This window comes from Scyliorhinus canicula, chromosome 1 (genome assembly GCF_902713615.1).
Source record: "Scyliorhinus canicula chromosome 1, sScyCan1.1, whole genome shotgun sequence".
NCBI classification, from domain to species: Eukaryota; Metazoa; Chordata; class Chondrichthyes; order Carcharhiniformes; family Scyliorhinidae; genus Scyliorhinus; species Scyliorhinus canicula.
The window spans coordinates 261,483,160-261,506,887 of record NC_052146.1 but is presented as its reverse complement, the minus strand read 5'-3'; positions in this window follow the sequence as shown (position 1 = coordinate 261,506,887).

Sequence of the window (23,728 nt, the reverse complement as noted above, 5' to 3'; positions counted from 1 at the left end):
TGACACCTTCCCATGTACATATGTTCATTAACTCACCACTTTTTTTATTTTTTATTTTTATTACATAGATTTTACAGTGCAGAAGGAGGCCATTCGGCCCATCGAGTCTGCACCGGCTCTTAGAAAGAGCACCCTACCCAAGGTCAACTCCTCCACCCTCTCCCCATAACTCAGTAACCCCAGCCAACACTAAGGGCAATTTTGGACACTAAGGGCAATTTATCATGGCCAATCCACCTAACCTGCACATCTTTGGACTGTGGGAGGAAACCGGAGCACCCGGAGGAAACCCACGCACACACTGGGAGGATGTGCAGACTCCGCACAGACAGTGATCCAAGCCGGAATTGAACCTGGGACCCTGGAGCTGCGAAGCGATTGTGCTATCCACAATGCTACCGTGCTGCCCTTGTACATAGTCAGGCATGTATATACCTCCACGTTCCAAAACTTATTTTTTTTAAAAAGGGGAGATGTCATAATATCCACTCATGTATATAATGAGATGCAGACAGGTAGCGATTGACACACAGGATGACCAATGAACACACAACACAGAACAACCAATCACCAGACAGGACACCACCACTATAAAGCCCACAGGGCATTAAGACTCTCCCTCTCTCAGGACCCAGCTACTGAGACAGTCAAAGTGCATAAGCTAGTGAGCACTATTACCATGCGGTCGCTAGTAAGTCTGGTCAAGCCAGTAAGAGGTCATCAGTTAGATTAGTAGAGTGTCAACTCACAGCTGAACATATACAGCAGCCCACTAGTTAAATAAAACAGCGTTGGATCATCTACTGTGTCAGACGTCTGTTTCTAGCTTCACTGCATCCAGATGCAGTCAACGTCGAACCAACCTGCCTAACACATCACGGAGTTGAGTTGGGAGAGAGGCCTTCGGCCTTTGCCTCCCTGATAGCCCGGAATCGGATTTTGTTGAGTTGGTGGGGCTCAGAGCCGCCAAATGCGAGAGTGTGGGAAAGTGGAAGAGGGGTTCACTTCTTGACTTCTTTAAAGTGAACTAAGGTGCCAGTGGGGTGGGGGGGGGGGGGGTGGGGGGGGGGGCGTTCTGGGTGTTTGTTAGTTGTGGGGGATATGAGGGGAAGGGAAATAAGAAAGAGGTGGGCTTGGGGTGACAGGGGGGTGGAGGGTTGGAAGGCGGGTGGGGCTGGGGAAGGGCGATAGGGAGGGTGGGTTGTTAGTTTAGTTACCTGTCGCTGAGGTTCGGTTTTTGTATTTTTGTAATTTTGTACATATGAAAAAAGCCTTCAATAAAAATATTTCTAAAAATAATCTCTTCCTTTATATCTCTGCACGCGCTCCCTGCTCTTCCAGTCCCAGACTTTCCATTCCTTCTTCCTCCGCCTCACCATTGGAACCCAATTCCTAACCACATCCGTTGCCATTTTCTTCCCTGCTTTTTAATACCGTCTGAAAAACCTCCCCTTCAGTCATAGCATTGACAGCCTGGTCCCTCCGTTTCTCTCCTCTTTGCATATGTTTAGTGACCAGAGAATAATTTCCCTCATTATCATAGGTGTTCCACACTGTATAAATTGCTGCATCAGAATGAACTACCTTTTTGATGCCATTAGCAGTTCCAGAGCAGATAAAGTATTGTCCAGATATCATATTTAAGAAGAACAGTGTGGCTTTAAGTAGTGTTGGGTGGTTTTAAGTGGTGTGAGTCTTGCACAAGCTTTGGCCCCCAGCTGAGATGTATAGCCAGCCAACAGCACATTCAGCACTGTTCAGGAGGCCACATACATGGAAATGAGCTGGCAGCACAACGTTTGTGAGCTGCTTGCAACACACATCACAATGCATTTGCCTGATGTAGAGGGCTATTCAATTTAGTCCTCATTATATTTCCATCTACACTGCTTACAACGCTGCCTATTATTGTGTCCTCGGCAGAAATGTGTCTCTTTCCTGCCATCAAATTTGTTAGTGAATGCCATGAGTAGTTAAGGCCCCAACACAGATCCCTGTGGCACACCACTCGTCCCAACCTGCCAACTAATGAGCCAATCAGAAGCAAATTTGGGACAGGAACTCCTGTGATTGGAGCAGCAGTGAACACCAGTAGAAGAGAATTTATTTCCAGTGTCGGGCCCAGTGAGAGGGAACACGAGTACTGGGGAGAACAGAGTGCCAGGGTGTGCGTGTGTGTGAGTGTGCGTGTGTGTGTGAGTGTGCGTGTGTGTGAGAGTGAGTGTGGGAGTGGGAGTGGGTGTGTGTGTGGGAGTGGAGGTGTGTGAGTGTGGGGGAGTGAGTGTTTGAGAGTGAGTGAGTGTGTGTGTGAGAGTGAGTGTGTGTGTGAGAGTGTGTGTGTGTGGGGTGGGAGTGAGCTTGTGTTTGTGGTCAGAGTGAGTGTGAGTGTGGGAGTGAGTATGTGTGTGGGGGGGATGCGACAGAGTATGTGTGTTTGTAGGAGGGTGGGAGTGAGTATGTGTGTATGGGGGATGTGACAGAGTGTGTGTGTTTGTGGGAGGGAGGGAGTGAGTATGTGTGAGAGTGAGTGAGTGTGTGTGAGAGTGTGTGTGTGTGTGTGTGTGGGGTGGGAGTGAGCTTGTGTTTGTGGTCAGAGTGAGTGTGAGTGTGGGAGTGAGTATGTGTGTATGGGGGATGTGACAGAGTGTGTGTGTTTGTGGGAGGGTGGGAGTGAGTATGTGTGTATGGGGGATGTGACAGAGTGTGTGTGTTTGTGGGAGGGTGGGAGTGAGTATGTGTGTGGGATGCTACTATGTGTGTGGGAGTGAGTTGGGAATGAGTGTGTGGGAGCAGGATTGAGTGTGTGTGGGAGTGAAAGTGAGTGCGTGTGTGCAATTGAGTGAGTTTGTGTGTGAAAGTGAGTGCATAAGTAAGCATGTTTGAGAATGAAGGAGGGAGGGGTGAGGGAGTGGGTGAGGGAGTGTTTGTGTAGGAATGAGTGAGTGAGTGAACTTATAACTTTACAAAACAAGCAGAATAAGTCAGAAATAATTTCCTTTGGAAGTTTTCACTGTTTCGATTGAAACTTCTCTTGTCCTTGAAAGGTACTTCTTAAAATCTGTGTTCAACAGTTCACAGTTAGTTATTCTGTGGAACACAATAAACACACCTATCTGGCACGCACAACGATTACTGAAGCTGTAGCATTTCTTTAAAAGTGACCCAGGACTATTTTTCACTTGATTGTTCTGTTGAATAGTATTGTCAATTGGCTGTGGGTAGAAGAAAGAAGCAACCTCACATAACCCAGGATCTGCAACGTTCAGCTCTGCAAGCAAGACAATTAGATTGTAGACAGCTCAGGCATTTTTTGTTTCTGATGCAGATTTAAAAGCAGTGGGCTGAATTTTATTTCAAGGTTGCATCTCCCAGTAGTGGCACCGGTAGCGGCTGCACTTTCTACAGAATCACAGAATTGTTATAGCAGATGGGGAGGCTATCCGGCCCGTCACGCCTGCACCGGCTCTCCCAATGAACAATGAACCGAGTGCCATTTTCCCGGTTGCCTTCTCCCCATAATCCTGCATTTTCCTCCTTTTCAGATAATAATCTAATTTTCTCTTAAATGCCTTGATTGATCTGCCTCCACCACACTGTCAGACAGCACATTTCAAATCTTCGCCACTTGCTGCATGAAAAGGCTTCTGCTGGTATTTCCATTGCTTGTTTTGAGGTTGAGAATAGAAATCCACCACAACTTCTCTGCAGTGGTAAATCCACTCCAGCGGGAAATTTAACCAGCCTCGGTAAGGAATTATACTTTATCCTTCTTTCTTATTAGTTAAAATTGATTGTTCGTTATACAGAAATTTCCGCCTTGTAAATCAAATCAGACACTTCTATGTTTGGGAAAATATATTTTATAACATTGCATATTCTCTCTCCAAATGGAATGTTGTCTTCTTGCTGGTGGCCTCCTGACTAAGGTTAAAATGTAAAATATAAAAGCAAGTTACTGCGGATCATGGAATCTGAAACGAAAGGGAAAATGCTGGAAAATCTCAGCAATTCTGGCAGCATCTGTAGGGAGAGAAAGGAGCTAACGTTTCGAGTCCGATGACTCTTTGTCAAAGATAACAGACAGAGAAAGTGGGAAATATTTATACTGCGGAGTGAGAATGAAAGATGAGTCATAGCCACAAAAACCCAGGGAAACCGGGTGCTAATGGCCACAGAAACCAAGGGGAAAGAGTGTTAATGGCAGTCCCCAGAGAGGACAAAAGATGTGAAAGGTCAAACAGCAGGGAAACTAACATCAGAGGATAGACTGTAGATGTAGGGGGAGGGGAAGGGGTATAAATATTTCCCACTTTCTCCGTCTGTTAGCTTTGACAAAGGGTCATCGGACTCGAAACGTTAGCTCCTTTCTCTCCCGACAGATGCTGCCAGACTTGCTGAGATTTTCCAGCATTTTACCTTAAAATGTAAAATAGTTGGAATTTTTTTCATTATAGTATTCTGACACATTGGACAAGTTCTCAGTCATCAATACACAAGCCACATGAGTAACATGTGCTGAGCAAAAATTAATTGATTACCATGTAGACAAGAAGGAATTGATCATGTGAAAACTTTTCAAGAATCTCGAGATTTCCTCACTTGTGTAAGGCGTTACGTTGTCGGTAACTAACACCTCTGGGATACTGGAAGACAGGCACAATTTCTCAATGGTTGTCTTCGAGGTGATCAACGACATTCTGTAGACTTCCAACCACTTGGAGTGGGCATCTATCAGGAGTAAGAATATTGAGCTTTGAAAGGGGTCGACAAAGTCAGCATGTAACCTCATCCACAGTCACCCCGGCCATTCCCATGGGTGAAGGGGCGCGGCTGGCGGAAGCTTCTGTTATGCCTTTTTAAAAATAAATTTAGAGTACCCAATTATTTTTTTTCCAATTAAGTGGCAATTTAGTGTGGTCAATTCACCCACCCTGCACATCTTTTTGGGTTGTGGGAGTGAGACCCACGCAGACACGGGGAAAATGTGCAAACTCCACACGGACAGTGACCCAGGGCCGGGATTGAACTCAGGTTCTTGGCACTGTGAGGCAGCAGTGATAACCACTGTGCCACCGTGCCGTCCATGGCTTCTGTTGTTCCTGATGTACACTGCACAGCTGGGCTACCTTCTCTATCTTTGCATCCAGGCCCGGCCATCAATTGTAGCTGCGGGCGAGCATTTTTTATTTTGGACACCCCTGGGTGCCCATTGTGCAGGTTCCTCAAGATCAGGTCTTGGCCCTTGCCCAGGATGGTGACAGCATTTACCCACAAGAGGAAGCTGTCTTCTCCACTAAACTCAGATAATTCCGTTGCGAATGCCCATAATTCGTTGGGCAGTCTTCTATGCTGATCCCTATACAGGACTATGTGTCGAACATTTGAAAGGACCAGGCCAGTCTGTGTCCCCTCACAGATTTGGGATGCTGTAACAGGCAACGTATCCATAAAGTTGAGCATGGCCACTACCTTGTCAGTCCTGGGAGGAGAAGGAGGGCGCATCGGCAAAGGCAGTCAGCTTAATCCACCCGCATTTGTGATCTGGGTACCTGGACCATGTTGAGTTGAGCACTCAGGTGGCCAGCAGGAGGGCCCAATGCTGTATCCTGGCAGAGGGGATGGCCTTGGCTTCTTTGAAAAGACCTTGGAGTGGCCTGTGATCCGTGATGATCATGAACCATCGCCTGTACACATACTGATGGAATTTCTTCACAGCGAAGACAACTGCCAGACCCTCTGTCTCAATTTGCGCATAATTGAGTTTGGCCATGACCAGAGTCCAGGAGGCAAAAGTGATTGGCCTCTTTGTGCCATCTTCCAAACCGTGTCATAAAACACGTGACTATTAGTTGCTTTGCGGGATCTAAATGGGTTAACAAGCCTGAGGAAGGCAATTGTTTTTTCACTTTCGTGAATGTTTCTTGCTGTTGCTTTCTTCACATTCACTCCTGGTTATTTTTTAAGAGGAGGTGTAGGAGGGCTAACATGTTTGCGAGGTCAGGGATGAACTTGCCATAATAGTTAACCAATCGCAAAAATATCTGCAACTCTGTGGTGTTTTCAGGTGTAGAAATGCCCGTACTTTCTCTGCGACCAGGTGTAACCCCTCACCGTCCACTCAGTAGCCCAGGTACACCAATTCCCTTTCGTGGAACATCCTTGCATGGAACAGACAGTTTCCTCTCCGCAGGCAAACGCTTGTGTCTGAAAAATGACGGAGAATCTCACCCAATTTACTTAAATGTTCCTGTTCAGTTGTCCCTGTGACTAACACGTTGCACAGATACACTGACACTCGCTGCAAACCTCTTATTATGTTTTCCATTACTCTCTGGAACATGGCACAGGCCAACGGCACTCCAAAGGGTAGTCTGGTGTACTCATATAGGCCTCTATGGGTGTTTATAGTGACATATTTACGTGAGGCACGGTCCAAGTCTCACTCAGGTACCCATGGTTCATATCAAGCTTCGTAAATTAGTGTCCACTGGCCAGTTTTGCATCCAGGTCCTCGATACAGGGCATCAAATAATGATCCAGCCGGGGGACCCTGTTGACCATCAACTTATAGTCCCCACATAGTCTGACCATCTTATCTGGTTTGAGCACCGAACCACCCAATTGGCAAAATGCAATGGTCTAATGGTCCCAAGGCCTTTGAGCCGGCTGCGTTCAGCCTCAACTTTTGCTGACAAGGTGTGAGGAACTGGGTGAGCCTTGGCTGTGCATCCAAGTCTACCTGAACTTTCTCCAAGGCCCCATTTATTTTTCCCAGACCGGGTTGAAAAACCTTAAGGTATTTCCCTTACACTTCATATAGGACCCTGGATCCCATTTGGAAAATTTGTTGCCAGCCCAGATGGGCGTTTTAGCCAACCGCTGCCTAGCAGGTTGGGGCCAACTCCCTTGACTATGAACGACAGATGTTGCACCGATGGTTGTCCGTAAACCACCAGGGCCATTGTGGTTCCCGCAATGGCTAATGGTTCGCTGGTGTATGTCACTAATCTTACCTCGGTGTCTCGCAGATCTAACTCGAAGGTTTGCTTTTCAATAACTGAAACCACAGATACAATGTCTAGTCTCATGTCTAATGATGCCCATTAACTCGCATGGTTAACTTGATAGGGGCAATTTGAATTAGAATTAGAATTAGAACAGTACAGCACAGAACAGGCCCTTCGGCCCTCGATGTTGTGCCGGGCAATGATCACCCTACTCAAGCCCACGTATCCACCCTATACCAGTAACCCAACAACCCCCATTAACATTATTTTTTAGGACACTAAGGGCAATTTAGCCTGGCCAATCCACCTAACCCGCACATCTTTGGACTGTGGGAGGAAACCGGAGCACCCGGAGGAAACCCACGCACACACGGGGAGGACGTGCAGACTCCGCACAGACAGTGACCCAGCCGGGAATCGAACCTGGGACCCTGGAGCTGTGAAGCATTGATGCTAACCACCATGCTACCGTGGTGCTGCAAAGTAATTCAGCTGCATACACTCCTCCTCCAGCTGGTCCAGGTGGAAAGTGCGAGCCCTTGGCTGGCACCTGCCTCTAACGGGGCATCAGGGTTGATGGCTGACTTGTGCCTTGTACTCCCTGCGGCTCCTGAGTCCACATGCCCCACAACGCCTGGGGTCTCCCTCTACGGACTTGGGGATGTATCCCATTGGGATGTTCCAGTCCTTGATCAATGGACCTGGCCCTTACGGTACTCGGTCCAGGGCGGCATTTCAGTCTTGGGTGGGGCCACTTGTCAGGAGCATCCTAGGATGCTTATCTGCATCCCCTGGATCTCATGCACTCCTCTCTCAGCACTTTTGCCAGAAAGTGCAATTTTCACTGGCTGCTGAATGTCTACAGTCTGTTCGGCTAGCAACATGAGTAGCCGTGCTATGTACACCTCAGACCAAGCGGTCATGCAGCATTTCAGAAAAGGAAGTTCTGTGTTCCCAATATTTGGCTAGTTTTTGTAGCCTCGTCAGAAACTTGGTTACGGAATCTCCTGAGGTCCTCTCTGTTGTGTTAAAACGGTATCTCTGCACTACAATTGAAGTGTTGCACCACTAGAGTTACTAATTGTTCAAACATTTTAGTGTCCGGAGCTGCAGGATATATAAGGCTTTTATCAATCCATAAGTATGAGCTCCACAGGCAGTCAGCAATATCACTGTCTGTGCGGTATTCTCCCAAAATGGGACTATGTCCACATGCCGGCATAGAAATGCTGGAGTTTTACTCCAGTGATTCCTGGAGAAAAGATCAGCTAATTCAATGCCCTGCAGGGACCAGGAGTGAATAACGCAGCTTTAGCTGTGGATACGAGCCTCCGCTTATCTGGTTCGGAGTATGCGCATGCACACAGTGGCGGTCTCCAATGGCCGCGCCGAGCTCCATGGACCGCGAAGCCACACACAAAAATTAGACCCCCCCCAATCGGCCGTATGCCCGAGTATCTAACCGCACGGATCTAACCCCCACCCCCCAAAAAGGTCTCCCCGGTGTCCGATCCCCCCGCCCCCCACCAGGGCACCCGCGGACTGAGTCCACTGCTGCCACGCCAGCATCCCGACCAGCAATACCAGGTTAGTTCCACGCCGTCAGGATCTCGGCCGGTCGGGAGTGGAGGATCGCTGAGCGGGCCTCTGGCAATGGGCCCCCAGCCGCGCGGCGTACTCCACGATCACGCCGATTCTCGGGTCCCGGAGAATCGCCAGACTGGCGCCGGGCCCAATTTTGGTGTGAAAGTGGATTCTCCGCCCCTGCACCGAGCATGATTTCGGCGCGGGACTGCGGAGAATCCAGCCCAGTGTTCGTCCGGAAATGTAACACATGTTTCCTGCGTACTGTGTCCAATCCTCTAAGCTTGCTTTGAACACATCCAATCTTCTGAACATAGACGTATTTACAAACAAAAAATAAATTCTGCAACCTTAGTCCAGCAGGGGAAGGGAGGTGACATATCAGCATCAACAGTAATCCAGTTTTACCCTTGTTGCCTGTTTAGTACGCTACAAATGAGTCCAAATCGAGTTGGTAAAAAGAAAATTTAATTTATTGCAAAGCAATTATATTTACAATATACATCAGATCCCAGCTGGGTCTGCTCTGTCGGTTCCATACCTGGCCGACTTTATACAGATCTCAATCATGAATGTCCTCGGGTTCCCCACCCCCTTAGCGAGTAGCTCGGATACAGCGAGACTCATGGGGAGATGATTGTTCCAACCCGGTAGGTCTCTTGCGGGTTATAACACAGACTAAGGTATTAGAGTTTTCAGGGATGAAAGAGTAAAGGTGTTTGACTGGAAAAACAGTACCACCCATATGATAATGAAAGAGAGAGTCACATGACTAGGCATCGAGCGGAGAAAACTCATGGCTTAGACCGAGTAGTACCTGCAGTTTTGGACATCTGTAAGTAGGTATGTTCTCACAAAGAAACGGTCATTATTCAGACATATATCTCCACAAGTCACAATCAACGTACAACAATAACTATTTATCTGTTGAATATATTCTTATCAGTCTGCCTTTCAATAATTTCTCTGTAAAGGCCCTCTCTAGAATTATGTTCAGAGCAATGATCTTTGCTTCATGCCATATCACCTCATGTTTATTCGCACTCCCAACCAAAGTTGATTAATCACTTCCACCTCTATGCACCTTGCTGTCAAGTTGTTTCAGCATATCTTATATGGCTTGACAGGTCTGGCCTCACATACTCCCATTCTGGCACAGCACTTCATCACATAGCTTTTGTCGAACTGTTAAAATAAATTTTTCTTCAAGTGATCTGTTGCGGGAAAAAAAAAACTCAACTGCAGTGGACAAATTGCACAAATCTGTTTTTTATTAGATCTGCCAAGCTTTCTAAATCAGGTCAAGTTTCCTCGTCGAGATGATCCCATCTGGAATACATTAACCAGAGTAGTGGGCAACAATCTGGTGATACTGCTAATTGATGGCCAGATGATACTTTGCATTCAAGCACCCTGAAAAACGTATCCCACCTAACATCATTTTAAACTAGCAAACATGACCATGAAGTACTGTCAATTCACCATCTGGGCAAGAAAAGTGTGATTTTCTATAAAGAAATTTAAACAGTTGAATCAATTGGATAAAAAAGTTTATTGCTGAATGCAAGTCGAAGTATATTGTTCCCTAATGTCGCATTTATATTTCAGCAATACTGTTAGAAGGAATCCTGACTACAACACCACAGCTGTAATACAAACAAGAAATGCAATGGACAAGTAGGTCAAAAGGTTGTTTCTCCCCATGCCGCTCTAGACAACTGTCAAAGCCAGCAAAACTAAAAAGCTTTTTAGGCTGCCATTTTGCTTTGGCAATGGAAAAGTACAGCTCTCAGTCTGACAGTACAGTGCTGGCTAATCATCTTTTCATTCAGCTCATCAAAAAAAATGATAATTGAGTTGTTTTTATTTCAGAGTTATCAATGGAAGTCTTATATAAGGTTGTGGGCATTCAGTTCTGATCGGAATCTTTCTCCCATGGGCGCTGGTTGCTTCGTGGTCTATTTCAATTAATTCATTAGATCTTCAAACTATTCTGTAGAATTCACCTTTTCTGCTTTGAAAATCTGGATTTGCTCTTCCGTACCACGCATCTGTACTTCAGGTTATTCAGATTGAACCGAAGTTCATGAATTTAATCACTTTTGGTTGTTAATTCTGCTTTCAAGCAACTGTTATGATTCATTAGCAATTCCTGCTCCTGTTCCTTGAACAGTTTGGGCCATTGATGAATTTAGTCCCTCAGCAATTCCAAGGGTATATACTCAGCTTGAATCTTGAGTTTCAAATCTTCCAATTCAGTTCTGATATAAATATAAATATTTTCCAACCTAATTTCGTTTTCCTTTTGCAGGGTTTGTTTATTTTGGGTTTGATCATATAGCTTCCCTTCATTCATAGCCAGCTGCTCATTCTGCACTGTCACCTATTATTGCACTTCAGGTGCAATTTGAAATTTCAAGAAAGTCCCCTGCCTCTCTGGTGCTCCTGTGCAGTTAACTCAAGTATTGTCTTTGTCCCCTTTTGTCACACTTTTCTGGGGGCTTTCTGTACCTCCTTTTAAGCTCTGTGCACTCTATAACTTAAATTTTAAAATATTTGTCAAAAGCTTTAATTATTCGACAAATTTTCATAATTTTCACCATACAAAAGAAAAAGAAGAACAACCCCAACAATATAAAATCAATCCCTCCAAAACCCAAGAAACCCCCCCACACTTCTCCCCGATTCTTCCCCTCAACAGTGAATGATAACAAACTCCCGAAAGTGCATGATAAACAAACCCCAACAATTGTAGAACCCTTTCTTCACCCCCCTCAGCTCAAACTTCGCCTTCTCCAGGGTCAAAACTCCAGTAGGTCCCTCACCTCACCAAGGTACAGGGTGGAGAGACTGACCTCCACCCCAACAGGACCCACCTACGAGCGACCAGTGCGGCGAAGGCTAAAATATCCACCCCTGCCCCCACCTGCAACTCAGGCTGGTCCGACACCTCGACTATGGCTTCTATGGCTTTTCAGGCTCCACATCCATGTTCAAGATCCCCAAGATTGTGCTAAATACTGTCCTCCAAAACCTTTCCAGTTTTGGGCAGGACTAAAACATATGAACATGGTTCACGTAGCACTCCCCACATCACTTACAGACATCCTCCACCCCCTTGAACAGCTGGCTCATCCTTGACTTTGTGAGGTGCGCCCAATATATCATCCCAGCCTCGCATATGAGGTTGAGGCATTCACCACCCTCCGCAGCACCTTGCATCATAATCCCTCTTCTAATGCTCACCAACTCCTCCTACCACTTTGCCTTAATCCCATCATAGACACCCTGTCCTCCTCCAGTATCCTTCCGTAGGACGCCGAAACAACCCCCCTCTCCAGTGCTCCCGCTGACAGCACCGCCCCTAGCAACAAAGAGGCCGGTGCTATCTGGAAGGTTCGGAAAACCTTTCTTGTGAAGTCCCCAACCTGCAGATACCTAAACCCTTCCCTCTAAGCCAACCCATACTTCTCTCCCAACTCCTCCAGTCTCACAAATCGCCCCCCAAGGAACAAATCCTTCATTTCCTTAAATCTCATCAAATTACTGAAACCTTGCATCCATCCTCCCCAGCTTGAACCCATGATCCCCCTAATCAGCATTCCCCCTGATCTGGACCCCAGCTTCAAATGTTGCCTGAACTGCCTCCAGATCTTCAATGAGGCCACCACCACCGGACTCACCGAATACTTTTGTGGCTATCTAAAATAGCCGCCCACAAAGATCGATGGGAAATTTGGTCAAAGACAGAGCACAGATTGGCTGCAGTTTGTAAATATACAAAGCTGCAGCTCAGACTTTTGCAGACAATGACACAGGAAAAAGGCTGTTAAAAAGCCATCCGAGGACAATGGGCTCAAGGTAGAAACTAACAACAAGTGGTGGACTTGGTGGTGTCTGTTTTCTTTATTTGGGAAGACCTACGTGCCTCGGACACTAACGGCCATGGCGGACCGGGACCCCCCAGCCATCAAGGTGGCAACCTTTAATTGGTGAGGGTGATCGAGCCCTGATTGATCCATTGGACATTCACCTGGGACCGCCCAAAAGCGCACAAAGTTCCCAAAGGATAAAAGGTGCTGCGTAGCCCACCACTTGCTCTCTCGACTGCAGCAGTCGACTGATGACATCAATGGTGACCCCTTCACCAGCCAAACAGAGGACCATCCACAGAGGGATCAGAGGAAACAGATGACCAACAACAGACATCCAGCACTGCCAGACAACAAGATTCCTGGTACAGCCATATCTGCTCTGTACTTGCCAGTCACCTACAAGTTAAGTTAAGGTCTTTCTAGTGTATTAGCTCAGAGTTCAACTTGTATGTGCGTGTGATTGATTAACATTAACTTTGTGTGTGCGAAATAAACTATTATTGTACTAAGCAACTTGTGGTAATTTGTGGTACACTGTGGTTTAGAAGGGACAACAATTTCCTCAAGCAATCGGAAGTGGTGCCGTTGCCAGCGCCCGCAATCCCGACCCCCTACACGAGCCTGCCTCTATCTTAACCCACCGGGGCTCCCCCTCCTTGCTCCAGCCCTGCACATTCTCTGCATTCGCCGGCCAATAATAGTACAGCAAGTTTGGGAGGCCTAACCCCACCCCGCCTGTCATCCTCTCTGCAGAACCACCCTCCGAATCCTGGCCACCTTCCTCTCCCCCAGATGAATGAGGAGATCAACTTGTCCACACCCTTGAAGAAGGACTCCCCTTACTTCAATCTGGTGTACTCCAATAGTTTAAAAATTCTCTTCTCCAGGATGCCTAATTTTCCATTGGGTTTGGCTCTCGGATGAGTCCACACTGATCTGCTAAATTACATTTTTGATCCATGTTTTAATTTTTTTTTAGGTGTAGGTTCAGCTTTAAGATATTGTTGAAATTCAAGATGATGCCACTGTTTATCTGAAGGCAATGAGTTTTACGCTGCTTGCCATGTGTGGTGGGCTCCTGCTACAATGAAGCTCACACTCAGCCTTGAAAAACCTTTAAACAATGGCTGCTTGGAATGACTAGTGTGGACTTCTCCATTTTAGAGCTGTGCATGAGGATCACAAAAGCAGTGGTGCAGTGGTTATCACTGCTGCCTACAATGCTGAAGACCCGGGTTCAATCCCAGCCCCGGGTCACTGTCCGTGTGGAGTTTGCACATTCTCCCCGTGTTTCACCCACACAGCCCAAAGATGTGCTGGTTAGTTGGATAGGCCACGCTAAATTGTCCCTTAATTGGAAAAAATAATTGGCTGTTCTAAAGTTCTTTTATAAAAGGATCACAAAAGCATCAAATACTAACCTTTAAAGTTGTTTCTCTTGATGCAACATTTGCGAATGATTAATATTTTTATTTTTCAGAGAGAGCATGGAAATGTTCAGGTCCAACTCAGGAATCTGATATTTCCAGCAAAGTTTTTAAACGGCAATCTCCGACTACTGAACTATTTATAGGTTGCTCAGGAGTTGTTTTTTTTCCCTAAATTTAAATGTTTTAGTTCACCCCTGCTAGATCTGCTGACTCTGAACTCAGTGAATTGAAGTTTGACGTCCAGGAGATCCAATGGAGTTGTCTGCTGCAGTGAGATATTTCAAATTTCTACCTTCAGCTTCCAAGCTTTTCTATGGAGTTTTTCTCTGATGACTTTCCTCTGTGCATCTGCTTCTTGAACTTTCTTCAGGTCAGAATGCTTCTTCAATTTTTCATTAGTATTGCAACATTTTAGTTTTTCTCTGCATTTCTGCGAGTTTTGGCGGTTTCCACTTGCTGCCACCATGTTGTACCGTGTTGAATACCATTCAGTAGGTCTTAATGGAGTTTTTTAAAGTACATTTAGAGTACCTAATTATTTTTACCAATTAAGGAGCAATTTAGCGTGGCCAATCCACCTATCCTGCACATCTTTTGGGTTGTGGGGGTGAAACCCACGCAGACACGGGGAGAATGTGCAAACTCCACACGGACAGTGACCCAAGGCTGGGATTCAAACCCGGGTCCTCAGCGCCATAGGCAACACTGCGAACCACTGTGCCACCTCGCTGCCCCTTAATGAAGTTTTTGTGGTCTTAATCAGGTTAACTGTATGTATTTATTAACTACAATAACTATGTACAAATATACAATAAAAGGTTTGATGCATGATCAATTGCACAAAGACGAGAGTTGAATACAACTGAGGCTTTATTGCTCTAAGATGTGTGGCCTCCCACAGCAGCTGGCGAAATGGCTGCAGCACGGAGGACACACATATTTAAACTCCGCCCACTGGGCAGAGCCAGCAGGCAGGTACATCACCTAATATAGGTGCAACACTGGTTTACCACATTCACCCCCTGTTAAAATTGAGTCCGGCGGGTGTGGTGGAGAATTATATACAACAACTGAATTTTACATATACAATTTTTGTGAGAAAAAAAATGCCTTTTGAAGTCCAGTGGACTAGTTAGAGATTTAACCGGTCCGGGGCCTTGATGTACCGCTGGGAGTGACACAGTGGTGCGGGCGATGCCGATGCTGGTGTGGTCTTCGGTGACTCCGGGAGCGTGCCAAAATCCTCTTCATCCTCGGGCGTGGGCAGGGGGAGGACGGATGGTCCTTGGGGGGTTACTGCTGGGAGCGCCGGGGGAAGGGAGGGTGGCACTGGACCAGAGGGGTGTGTATGTGGGGAACCTGCTGGTGCCAGGTCCCTGAGGGAGACAGTATCCTAGCAGCCGTCGGAGTACGCCACGTAGGCATACTGGGGGTTCGCATGGAGCAACTGTACCCTCTCCACCAACGAGTCAGCCTTGTGGATTTGGACGTGCCTACGGAGCAGGATGGGCCCTGGAGCAGCGAGCCAAGTCGGGAGCGACACCCTGGATGTGGACTTCCTGGGGAAGGCAAAGAGACGTTCATGGGGCGGTGCACAGTAGTGACTGAATGGAGTGGAGTGCATCAGGGAGGTTCCTGGACCGTAGGGCCAGTTGGACGGCCCTCCATACCGTCCTGTCATCCCTCTCTACCTGCCCGTTTCCCCGGGGGTTATAGCTTGTCGTCCTGCTGGAGGCAATACCCCTGCTGAGCAGGAACTGACGTAGCTCATCACTCGTGAATGAGGATCCCATATCACTGTGGATGTACATGATGTGGAGATGCCGGCGTTGGACTGGGGTGAGCACAGTAAGAAGTCTTACAACACCAGGTTAAAGTCCAACAGGTTTGTTTCAAACACGAGCTTTCGGAGCACGGCTCCTTCTTCAGGTGAAGAAGGAGCCGTGCTCCGAAAGCTCGTGTTTGAAACAAACCTGTTGGACTTTAACCTGGTGTTGTAAGACTTCTTACTGTGGATGTAGGCGGGGAAACCGAATAGAGCGAAGATTGTGTTGAGGGCTTTGATGACGGTGGCGGACGTCATGTCGGGGCATCGGATGGCGAAGGGGAATCTGGAGTACTCATCAACCACACTGAGAAAATACGTGTTACGGTTGGTGGAAGGGAGGGGCCCTTTGAAATCCACGCTGAGGCGCTCAAAAGGGCGGGAGGCCGTCACAAGGTGCGCACGGTCTGGCTGGTAGAAGTGTGGCTTACATTCCGCACAGACCTGGCAGTCCCTGGTGATTGTCCGTACTTCCTCGACGGAGTAGGGCAGATTGCGGGCCTTTATAAAATGGTACAACCGTGTGGCTCCCAGGTGACAAAGGCTGTCATGCAGAGCCCGGAGTCAGTCTACTTGTGCGCTGGCACATGTACCTCGGGATAGGGCGTCTGGGGGCACGTTGAGCTTGCTGGGGCGATACAAAATCTCGTAATTGTAAGCGGAGAGCTCGATCCTGCACCTCAAGATCTTATCATTCTTGATCTTGCCCCACTGTGTGTTATTGAACATGAAGGCTACCGACCATTGGTCAGTGAGGAGAGTGAATCTCCTGCCGGCCAGGTAATGCCTCCAATGCCGCACAGCTTCAACGATAGCTTGGGCCTCTTTTTCGACGGATGAATGCCGAATTTCTGACGCATGAAGTGTGTGGGAAAAGAATGCCATGGGTCTGCCTGCCTGATTGAAGGTGGCGGCTAGGGCGACGTCTGATGCGTCGCTTTCCACTTGAAAGGGCAGCGTCTCGTCTACTGCATGCATCCCAGCCCTGGCGATATCGGTTCTGATATGGGCGAAGGCTTGTTGAGCCTCGGCCGTCAGGGGAAAATGGGTGGACTGTATGAGTCGGCAGGCCTTGTCCACATAGTTTGGGACCCACTGGGCGTAGTATGAAAAAAAACCCCAGCCAGCGTTTGAGGGCCTTGAGGCAGTGGGTGAGGGGGCGCATGCAGTTGGGATCCGGCCTGGATCACATAGCCGAGGATGGCTAAGCGGTTTGTGCTGAACACGCACTTCTCCTTGTTGTACGAGAGGTTTAGGAGAGTGGCGGTGTGGAGAAATTTGGTAAGGTTGGCATCGTGGTCCTGCTGATCATGGCCGCAGATGGTGACGTTGTCTAGGTACGGGAAGGTGCCCCGCAAACTGTACCGGTCGACCATTCGGTCCATCTCCCTTTGGAAGACCGAGGCCCCGTTGGTGATGCCAAAGGGAACCCTGAGGAAGTGATAGAGGCGACCGTCTGCCTCGAAAGTCGTGTATGGACGGTCCGCTTTACGGGTGGGGAGCTGGTGGTAGGCGGATTTGAGGTCTACCGTTGAGAAGACCCGGTACTGTGCAACCTGATTGACCATATCAGATATGCGTGGGAGGGGTACGCGTCGAGCTGCTTGTACCGATTGATGGTCTGGCTGTAGTCCACGACCATTCTGTGTTTCTCCCCAGTTTTAATTACAACCACTTGGGCTCGCCAGGGGCTGTTGCTGGCCTCGATGATGCCTTCCCGAAGCAGCCGCTGGACCTCGGACCTGACGAAGGTCCTGTCCTGTGTGCTGTACCATCTGCTCCTGGTGGCGACAGGTTTGCAATCCGGGGTTAGGTTTGCGAAGAGGGAAGTTGGATCGACCTTTAGGGTTGTGAGGCCACGCACAGTGAGGGGTGGTAGGGGCCCACCGAATTTCAGGGTTAGGCTCTGGAGGTTACACTGGAAGTCCAGGCCGAGTAGTAGGGCAGTGCAGAGATTAGGGAGGACAAAGAGGCGGAAGCCGCTGAATTCTACACCCTGGACTGTGAGTGTGACCGTACAGTACCCCCGAATTGCCAGAGAATGGGATCCAGAGGCCAGGGAGATTCTTTGGTTGGCGGGGTGTACCGCGAGGGAGCAGTGCCTTGCCGTATCTGGGTGGATGAAGCTTTCGGTGCTCCCGTAGTCCAGCAGGCAAGAGGTCACGTATCTGTCGATCTTAACGCTGGTTGATAAGGTGGCCAGGTTGTGCGGACGAGACTGGCCGATGGTCACTGAGGCAAGTCATGGTTGGTCGTTGCTGGTGTCAGGTGATGGGGTGCCCGGGGGCACGGGTCCTGGAACGCTCGTGGTGCCCATGTGCCGTGGGGGAGACAAGATAGCGGCGCCTGAAGATCTTGGGGAGGACAAAATGGCGGCGCCCATGGGCCGGACGTGTCGCGCGGAGGAGAAGATGGCGGCGCCCATTGGCCACTCGTGGTCTGAGGGGAAGAAGGTGGCGGCGCCCACTGGCCGCATGTGGTCCGGGGAGGTGAAGATGGCGGCTCCCATTGTCCGTAAACAAGAGGGGTGGGGGCGATAGCGGCGACTGCGTGGGCCTGGCACACCGTGGCGAAGTGCCCCTTCTTACCGCAAGCCTTACAAAGGGCAGTGTGGGCCGGGCAGCGTTGGCGGGGGTGTTTCTGCTGGCCACAAAAGTAACATCGGGGACCCCCGGGGTTCGCTGCATGCCGCGTGACGCAGGAGTATTGGCTGGGTAAGGCCCCCGCTGGGGCAGACATCTGTGGGGTCCACGAAGTGCAGGAGGGTTGGGCCGCGCGGCTGGGGGTGTAGGCCTGAACATCGCGAGAGTCATAGAGAGCGCTAGCCTCTTTGTCTCTGCGAGATCGTGCGTGGCCCCTTCCAAAAGTCGCTGGCGTATGAGGTCCGACCCAATCCCCGTAACAAAAACGTCCCTCATAAGGAGGTTAGAATGTTCAGTGGCTGTAACGACCTGACAGTCACAGTCCTGGACTAGTGGGATTAGGGCCCGCCAGAAGTCTTCTATGGACTCACCAGGGAGTTGAGAGCGAGTGGCGAGTACTTGCCTGGCGAAGAGCGTGTTCGTGTTCTGGGCATAATTTTTTTTGAGTAGCGTCTTGGCTTCAGCATAGTTTAGCACGTCCTGGATCAGCGGAAAGATGTTGGAGCTCAACCTCAAGTACAGTATCTGTATTTTCTGAGCTCCGGAACAGGGCTTGGCGCCAAGTTGATGTACGCCTCGAAACAAGCTAGCCAGTGCTGAAAGTCCTTTTTGGCGTCGCTTGATTGCGGATCCAGCTGCAGGCGATCCGGCTTGATACGGAGGTCCATCTTCTGAAAATCTTAGAGCAATAAATTGATGCACGATCAATTGCACATAGACGAGAGTTGAATACAACTGAGGCTTTATTGCTCTAAGATGTGTGGCCTCCCACAGCAGCTGGAGAAATGGCTGCTGCACGGAGGACACACATATTTATACTCCGCCCAGGGACTACCACCGTACCTGTAGTACAGGTCCTACCATACATCACCTAATATAGGTGCAACAGTGATTCACCACAAGGTTCTAACTGGAAGCAGTCTCCATGTTTGCTGGCACACATGGCTCTGTCCAACACTAGACTGACCCCCTAGGTTTGGGTCATGCATTCTCTTACATCACTGTGAGGACGGTACGGTACACAGACCCACACTAACCGGATTGCGCCAGACCCTTATAATACAATTACCAGTGCTTTGCATTGCACAACCGATTTAAACAGGGCAAATCAAGAGTATTTGAAATGCCAGGAGCGTATGAAACACTTCCATAATATAAACACAACATTAATAAAGTTACCCTTTAAAGTAACGCTTAACTCACATATCTGCCCAATCCCATGTACACATTATGTTGCGAGCATTAAACTGCTGTGGGTGCAATTGGTAATGCGTGACTAATCCGGGTACCTAGTAAAATATATTTGACAGTTAGCCACAAAGGGCAATGGACTAGAAAAAAGCTCACTCCTAATGTGCCTGTACTGCTGTATTTAGTAGAACCAGATGGGTGAAAATTGCTCTAGGCCAGTGGTAAAATACTAGGGCTGAGAAATCATCCTAGTTTTGAAAGGATCACTAGTTCATAATTGAATGCATGAAAGCTGACATATGTCCATTTTGGCAGTGACTAATATCAGCAATAACGATGGAAGGAAAGCAAGTTAGTATCATTATCATAACAATTAACCTGATTTAGTTAATGTACTTCTCATTAATTCCATTTTAAATTGTATCTTTTTTTATTTCATTTTAATCTCTTAATTTTTAACGAGAATGAGTTACTGACTGGCTATTTTATAAACATTACAGCCATGCGGAAAATGACAGGCCAGGCTTTTATAATAGTAATAATCGTTATTAAAATACTAGCAGTATTTCTGCCAGTTTACAAATTCTGACCTGAATTTAACACATGTAAATTTCAAGTGGCAGTGACCAGAAAACATGAATTAAACTAATATTTGGCTTGCAGGATGGGTTGTGGAATTTGCTGTATTGTAAATGCTGAATAGTTATGTAGTGACAACTGCGGTTTCAAGTAATACGAAGAACAAGCCTAAAGCTGAACCAGTCGAGTGAGTATAATGGAAGGCAATGTTCAACAGCAGTGTGCATTCATATGTAGTCTCGGTATGGAGAAGCATTAACTGGAATGGTGATTAGAACTAGACCATTCAAAAATAAAACCAGGAAGCATGTTTTCACACAAACAGTCGGTAAAATATGGAATTCTGTCTCCGGGAAGACTGTGGCTATGGTAATTAGCTACATTCGCTAACACCATGAAATACCACGGGCTGGATTCTCCCATTCTGCGGCTATGTTTGCAGGATCCGTCTGGTTTTACAACCAAAAAGTCGGCGCCACATAAGGCCCCCGGCTTAACCTGCCGATATGGATGTCTGATGATGACCATGAAACCATCTGGCTTTTAGCAAAGGACTAATGTTCTTTAGCGAACAAAATCTGCTGTCCTTACCTGGTCCGGCCTATACGTGACTCCAGTTCCACAGCAATGTGGTTGACTCTGAAATGACGCAACCAGCAACGCCCACATCCTGTAACTGAATTTAACAACGTTCACCTGAGAATCAGCCTCTTGCAAAGTCAACTTCAAGAGGCTTTACCAGTTGCTGAAAATTGTCTGCTTTACAAGACCCTCTTCACTTATAGAAAGCACCGATCATTGGCATAAGGAAACACATACATTCTGTCTGTGACAATCACACCCGAGCCATCTAACTGATGCCCTTAGACTGTGGATATGGTGTCAACTGAAATTTTCAAAACTTGAGCTCGATAGTTTTTTGGTGCCAAGGGAAATGATACAATAGCAGGTAAATGATGTTGAGGTACACAGCAAACATTTGCCTATTTAATGGTGAAGTAAGCTCAAAGGGTTGAAAGGCCTCCGGCTGATCTTATGTTCCTCAGTGGCCGACATTACTCTACATGCTACCAATTGTTTTATTACGGTCTTTGTCAAAGAGGTGTGATGTGATACCAACTCCTCCTCCATGTACTAAATAACAAGATGCTGCAATTGCTGAATTGTGGGGTGCCGTGGGCTGATCACGATGGGAAATCACATTGACAAGCGGCGGAAAGTTGAATCCCGCCACCAGCAAACGGGGCACTGCCGAGAAACACGCGGCTGGGGAACCGGAGAATCCTGCCCAAGACCTCGCTGGCGAGAAGCTGGCTTCCCGACTCTAGAGGGATTATTGAGCCCGTGTGACTGTTCACACTGATTTTGAATGTGGCCATAAAATCGCCCCCATGGTGCCTCTTGAATGTTTACAATCCATTCAGGCAACAAGTTTAGCATTTATGCTCGGTAATTTTGTTTTCAATGATACTGACCTAAAATCAGGAATCAGCAGCGAAATTTACATTCTGTCTCACATTTCTTTTCAATTGACCTCAACAGGAAAAACAATTACAAGGTGCAAAACCTGCAGGCGAGTCACCTTCTGCCATTTTGCACCTCACCCAAAGCTAAAATTAGCCCTCAAGACTCCAGTGTTGAGAGTACGTTAGGGGCAAGATTCTAACTGACTTCAAAGTGAATCAGAGTAACTGCATTCTCCAAAAAGCATCAGCCTCATTCATTCCAATGTCATTTTGGCCCTGACTCTACATTCAGGCTCCATTTATAACTACAGTGTTGGTGTAAAGCAATATTCTTAGTGTCAATATCACAGTTATTAAGGAGTTTTCTGCAAGTTTATTCACAAAACAACCAGGAACAACTTGTCCTGAAACTCGATTACATTGGTTATGGCATCTTATTCACACTGATGAGTTGTAAATATTTTCGGAAAAAATAAGCACCACCTGTGTACAGTACCTTACAGTGCAAATGCCATTGCTGAGTCTCCTTCTGTGATTAAACAAGCTGGAATATCTTGTCAAGTCACATATTTTTCAACTTTCGATTTATTTTTAGTGGTTGTTTATGTTTCAAGTATTTTCATTCATTTTTCTGGACAATAAATTCTCAGTGTGGTTTTATGTTTTTGATGGATATAGAGTGGTCAATCACAGAGGTTAGTTCAAACTCTCTTGCTTAAGTTTCATGAATTGATGTCCCTGTGAAAGACAAATACCAAGCTCAGAAAGTGTGAAATTCATATATCACAGCAATTATGATTTCACAACTGCAAAGTTCTGTGTAACAAAGTCGCTGGCCTGATTATGAATTCATGTTCTCTGTGCTCACGTGCCTTGTAATTTGGGCATGATAGATTGAATAAGGGTGAGCAATGGGAGCAATGATTTATGAAGTGGATAATGAAAGACATGATGGTGTATCTAATACAAAATTAAGATATGTTCTGTTTGATATTCTGGTTACTGCTTAAAGCTTGGAGGAAAGCTACATTTTGCCAGAATCCTCAACTGCAATGTGTTTGTAACCTCCTGACCAACTAAAGCACACATTTTGGTGAACATAATTCTACTTGAGAGAGTGGCTGGGCTTTTTGCGGATTGGTGGAAATGGAAGGGCAGGCCCTCCCAATCCTGTCCCCGCACAATTTTGTGCTTTCGGTCCATTCATGGCCAGCAGCATGGTGGCCGGCCAATCAATGGCTGGAGCCGGGCGCTGAAGCAGTAGTCATGCCATCACTTGATGCAGATGGAAGTGCTGGTACCATGTTTAAAGGGTCACCAGTGTCTATTTGCCCTGATGTCTTGGCCTTAGTGATCCTCCCTGCAAGCATCCCGAGAATGTAAAAGCCAGTCAGCATCTAGGATCCCCCACCCCCAGCATCCTGACAAGGAATCCACAGTGAAAAAGCACTTGTCCCAGCATGGGAGAAGCAAGATCCCAAGTGGCCTCAAGGCTCAGTGATGACTACTATGTGTTCTTTTCTAGGCAACTTGGGCAAGATGGGAAGTCCTCTTCCCCAGCAGGAGGAGACAACCTTGCCTAATTAAGCACGTCTGGATGGAGGTCAGAAGGGAGGTCAGCTGCCAGGGGGTCATCGGGAGAACCTGGTTGCAGTGCCACATGTTGGTCAAATGCTTTCTCCCCTCTTTAAGGATGAGCACCACAACCTGGTTCCATTTTTCGGGCAACAAATGAATAAGTGTGGTGGTGCAGTATGTGTAGAGAGTGAGCGCACCATGTCAGTGGCAATGGCTGGAGGCTGCAGCATCTCTTTGATAAAGAATAGCTGCAGCTCTGTCAAGGGAGGTAACCTGCCACTATTGACCTTCACAGGGTGGCTCCAATGTTGCCCAATGTCATATGTAAGCCATTGGCCACAGACGCAGCAGCAAGTGTGCAAGGCTATTAAACATCGCGTTTACTTTAATGCAGCCACCAACATTATTGATATGTATTCCCACAGGAGAAGAGGACCCAGAACATCAGATAGAGAGCCTCAGCCGATGATGGAATCTCAATCATTGGCATCCTGACTCACATGGAGGAGGAGTTGCTGGAGCTGGAAGGGTGGTGCCCTCCTAGAGGAACA